Raw genomic sequence first — 5,284 nt, 5'->3', positions numbered from 1 at the left:
CGCGTCACGGCTTCGCGTCGGCCGGCAAAACCGAGGGAACCGAGTTGCCAGTTAGGGTCCAAAGACCCCAGACCCAACCCCCTCAGGTACCCCAATGGCTTTGCATCGGCCGAGCAATTGCGCAGAGAGATCAAACCGATCAGAATCAGGGGAAAGAAATAAAAAAAATGAAAAAACAAAGTTAGGGTTTACACGGACTTACCAGATCCGGAGCACCAAGGACGCCGGCGAGATCGAGGACGGCCGGATTTACGAGATTTATGGAGGGATAGTCGGGTTGGGGGACGGATTTGAGTTGAGGAAGCGAGTCAACCAGTGAAGATGCAAAAGTAGGGACGAAAACAAAGAGAAGAGGGTGAGCGGGATAGAGTGGACGGCCAAAAAGGACGATCGGCTTCTGGTGGTGTAGGGCAAGTGTAACGGCGGCGAGCCAGCGACCGGAGTTGGAGAAGAGGGTCAGATCGAGATGGGAAAGGGAGGGGAGCGGAGGGGTCGAGGTCGATCTAGGATTAGGGTTAGGCGAGGGGAGCGGACGGGGCGGGCAAAATGGAGGCCGGGGGTGACCGGGGGCAGTGGAAAAAAATTCTATGCAGGAGGGCTGCAAAGCACTCTCCGTGCAGCACCACTCTTGATTTGTGCCGCGTGGCTACCTCATGCATCCAGCGGCACACGGCAGACGCGGCTCTGGATCCTGCCATTCGATCTCGGCTCAGGCGCAGCGCTAGCTCGGCTCAGGAAACGTGCGGCTCAACTCCAATCAAGTGGCAAGATGCAAGTGCTCCTCTATCCTCTCGGTGTCGCATCTCGTCTCTGCAGCCGCCGCCACCGTTCACCGCTTCGGCCTACGCCTTTCGCCGCTTCCGACTCCGCTGGCCGCCGCCGTCGGCCGCCTCCGCCTCCGCCGACCGCCACGAATGCCTCCGCCTCTGCCGGCCGCCGCCATTTGCTGGCTCCGCCTATCTGCAATCTTCTTCTATAGGCTATAGCTGCTCCGTTGATCCAAGAAGGATATGCAAATGCCATGATTACGTACTTTAATATGAACGACAGTTCTACCATTGGAGCAGCTTACATCCAAGGAGCGTTCATTCTGTACTTTAATATGAAAGACAGTTCTTCTACTATTTCGTACTTTGATGACATGACTTCCTATTAGGAACCTGGAATATCATCAGGAAACACTCGATCCAGTGCAATGCATTGAGCGTCCATTCTGAAATTTCCAATATCCATTCTCAATTGTATCACCCACGGCAGCAAAAGGAATGCATCGAAATTGAACAGCACTATTGCCTGACACAATCCTTTCACAATTGCTGCAGATGGTTTCTGAATCCTGTATGAGTTAGTTTTCCTATCAACCATTTGGTTCATGGATCCCTGAAAAAAGATAAACACTTAGAACATCTCGATCACAAGCAGTGAACGATAGCACTTATCATTTATTCAACATGTATATGGTACCACTTCTGAAGTCCATGATTCAGCTTCTAGGACAGAACATCAATTGCTGAACTGATGCATCATATCGAACAAAGAAAAGAGTTCTCCTAGTGTATCATACATTTGGTCTCACCATCCAGGCGGTGACTAATGATTGAGGCAGAGGTAGAGACAGCAGTCAGCGGAGTCGGAGGCAGCAAATGGCTCCGGCGGCAGCCGGTGGAGGCGGAGGCGGAGGCAGAAAGCGGCGGCAGCAATCAGCGGAGTCGGAAGCGGCGAACGACGGAGGGCGAAGCGGTGAACCGTGGCGGCGGTCTGCGGAGACGAGATGCGACGACGAGAGGATAGAGGAGCGATTGCATCTTGCCACTTGCTCGGAGCCAAGCCGCACGTTTTCTGAGCCGAGCTAGCGCTGTGTCTAGCCGCGAAGATCGAATCGCAGCATCCGGAGCCCCGTCTGCCGTATGCTGTTGGATACATTTTATAGCCACATGGCACAAATCGAGAGCGGTGCTGCACGGAGGGCACCTTGCAGCCCTCCTGCATAGAATTTTTTTCCGGGTTATTTTTATATTTTTTAAAAACATTTTTTTACAAAAATGTATTTTTGATTTCAAAATTTACAATTTTATACCTCTACCGCCCGGCCAGGGGCGGCAGGGATCTATATGTAAATAAACATAGTTTGTTTTGCGCGGAGGTCCTTGGCGGGAGCTTGCCGACCCCTGCCGGCCGCCCGGCAGGGGGCGGCAGGCTCCCGCCAAGGATATGTAAGCTGAGTCCCTCCCTCGCACCCTCATTTTCTGTCCACGAGATCCAGAGAGGGGAGAGGGAGAGAGGAGGGGTGAGAGAGGTAATTTCACCGGCGAAGCCCTATCGGATTTTGGATCCGAACCGCCTGCCGCCCGGCAGGGGGCGGCAGGCTCCCGCCAAGGATATGTAAGCTGAGCCCCTCCCTCGCACCCTCATTTTCTGCCCACGAGATCCAGAGAGGGGAGAGGGAGAGAGGAGGGGTGAGGGAGGTAATTTCACCGGCGAAGCCCTGTCGGATTTTGGATCCAAACCGCAGGTAACCAATATTTCCATGAAAATCCAACAGAATTGGAGGCAGCCATTGCCTTATGCTGCAATAGCAATAAGGTACTGTCATTCTAATTGGAGGCAGCTATTGCCTTATGCTGCGATAGCAATAAGGTACTGTCATTCTAAGTTTACTATTCTATATTTCACTATCCAAAAACTAAATCTATTCTAATTCATAATTATTTTAAAAACAAGTCTATAATAGTTGAGAAATATTGGTTACCTGCGGTTCGGATCCAAAATCCGGCAGGGCTTCGCCGTTGAAATTACCTCCCTCACCCCTCCTCTCTCCCTCTCCCCTCTCTGGATCTCGTGGGCAGAAAATGAGGGTGCGAGGGAGGGGCTCAGCTTATATATCCTTGGCGGGAGCCTGCCGCCCTGCCGGGCGGCAGGCTCCCGCCAAGGACCTCCGCGCAAAAAAAACTATGTTTATTTACATATAGGTCCCTGCCGCCACCCGCCGGGCGGTAGGGGTATAAAATTGTAAATTTGGAAACCGAAAATATATTTTTGTAAAAAATGTTTTTAAAAAATATAAAAATAAAAAACCGCCCTCTTCGGCCAGGGTTTTTTTTTCATTTTTATATTTAAAAAAACAAAATTTTAAAAATATATGTCGAATAGGGAAATTTTCAAAAATGGGGGCGTCGCCCATCCAGTTGGCGACAGGACCCACCTGTTATTTTTGAAAATAACAGGTGGGTGGGGTTGGGAATTCTAATTGATGTATGATGAGAAAAATTAATGATGATGTGGATTTCACCGTTAAACAGTTGAGGGTATTAATAATACGCTGTTTGGATCCACCAGTACTAATAGTTAGCAGCTAATTTAGCCGGTGGGGAATACACCTGTAACTATTTGCCGCTCACCGTTCCAACAATTAGCCATTGGGTTAGTTAATAGTAGTTGTATCCATCTATCAAACCGATAACTATTCAGCTAACTATTTAGCACTAGAGTATCCAAATAGGATCTATGGTGGTGATTGGTTGGAAGTTTTTGCCCCGTAATCATTCACGCTGTTATCAGATCACGTTCCATCTTGTTTGGTTTGACGTTACTTTTTATTTGCATGCAATTCTTTCGGAGATTACATTTCTCTTCGGTCGAGTGTTATTCTACCTATGGTGATCATTGCACTTGTCCCCTATTGTTTGTGGCGCGTGCTTATGGGAAGAAAAAGGTTGAGATGAGTTTGTGGAACCTATTTCTTGTTGCACTTGCGGTGCTTGTTGCAATTTACTACGTGGATGAAGTAAGTCGTAGTACCCATTTTACATTTATAATTTATAGTTTAATAATCAATTAAATTTGCTTCATCCAAGAGCAGACCCAGCGTGGGGGCAGGGGGGCTCCAGCCCCCCTACCCCCATGGATCCTATGAAGCCCCCAATATTCTTGAGCCATGGATGAAGTAGGGGAAGAAGGAAATGAGGAAGAGGAGGAGGACGAAGAAAAAAAAGGAGGGGGGAAGAAGAAGAGGAAATAAGCCCCCTATATTCAATTCTTGGATTCGCCATTGCCTTCATCACCTGATGTTTATTCCTAGGTTCTCAGCCCCGTGGTCTTTCGAGGAATAATCAAGGCTGGCAAAGGTGTCTCATGCGTGTCCTACGTCAAAGTGACAGTGGGCGTCTTCATCCTAATAAAGGGCGCGGTTTCGGAAATGGAGATGGAGGTGTCTCAGTGACACCTTGCCATAGAATATAACCCTAATCGAAATGCATACATTTGTCTCATACACTATAGGGATAGAACACTACCACAATTCTGAATTTTGCGAGTCACTTAAAAATAGCCTCTGAGGCGCATACTGGCCGAACGCCTCTGTTAATACCCATCATTAACAGAGGCGGTCATTTTCTATTAACCGATGCATTTAACAAAACCGCCTCAGAAAATGGATTAACAGAGGCGGTCACTTGTAACGTGACCGCCACTGTTAATGCCCCTATTTTCAGAGACGGACACGTTATATATGTCCGTCTCAGTTAATGATCCAAACCCAATAAAGAAACCCTAACCCGCCAGCCCGCTCCAACCCAATCTCTCTCCCCTCCCTCCCTTCTTCTACTCACTCTCCTTCTCTCCCTCACACAGTGGACGGAGCGCAGTGGCCCTCTGCCTCACACGCCGGAGCGGCAGTCGGGCGAAGGGCAGCGGCCGGATCTGGCACCGCCGGGCCCCGATCCGGCCGCCGCCGGCAAGGACGGCGGCCATCGCGGACAAGGACGGCGGCCATCGCGGGCGTGGGCGGCGTTCAAGTAGGGGCCGCGCGGGTGGGCGGCGGCCATCACCGGAGGCCGTGCGGCGTTGGGCATGCAGCGGCGCGCCGGGCCTGGCAGCACGCAAAGGCGGCCGCGCAGGGCCTGCCGGCGGCTCATGCAGGCGGCGACCGCAGCGAGCGGCGCACGCAGCCAGCAACGCATAGTGGTGCTTCGTGCGCAGGGGTACCGGCTGCATCCAGGGCGGCGGCGGGGGCTTTGCTCCTCCGTGCTTGGCTCTGGCTCTGCTTCCTGGGCGAGGTCAATGAAGGCGGCGGCGGCGAGCTGCGCAGGGCCGGTCGGCGACGGCCTTCGGCGCATGCGGCAGGCCCCGGCGCGACGAGCGGCGGCCGGCGGCGGCCGGGGCGGCTGGAGGCGGTCAGGCTCAGATGGGTTTTGGCAGGTTTTTCTTTTTTTTTATTTGATTAATAGAGCGTGCGCACAAACGCCTCTGAAAATCCTGATTTTCTGTGACCCTAGCCTAGAGGCGT

At 51.6% G+C, this 5,284-nt stretch overlaps 1 long non-coding RNA gene across 1 annotated transcript; it reads right to left on the bottom strand.

Moving 5' to 3' along the window:
* Positions 1 to 1,211: 1,211 nt before the first annotated feature.
* Positions 1,212 to 1,878, bottom strand: LOC120682647. The gene is made up of 2 exons (XR_005678511.1): positions 1,465 to 1,878; positions 1,212 to 1,380 (listed from the first exon to the last, which is right to left on the bottom strand). It is a non-coding gene; the product is annotated as an uncharacterized LOC120682647 (long non-coding RNA).
* Positions 1,879 to 5,284: the final 3,406 nt, after the last annotated feature.

Source organism: Panicum virgatum, chromosome 7N (assembly GCF_016808335.1).
Source record: "Panicum virgatum strain AP13 chromosome 7N, P.virgatum_v5, whole genome shotgun sequence".
Taxonomy (NCBI): Eukaryota; Viridiplantae; Streptophyta; class Magnoliopsida; order Poales; family Poaceae; genus Panicum; species Panicum virgatum.
This window is presented reverse-complemented; position numbering and strand designations above follow the sequence as displayed.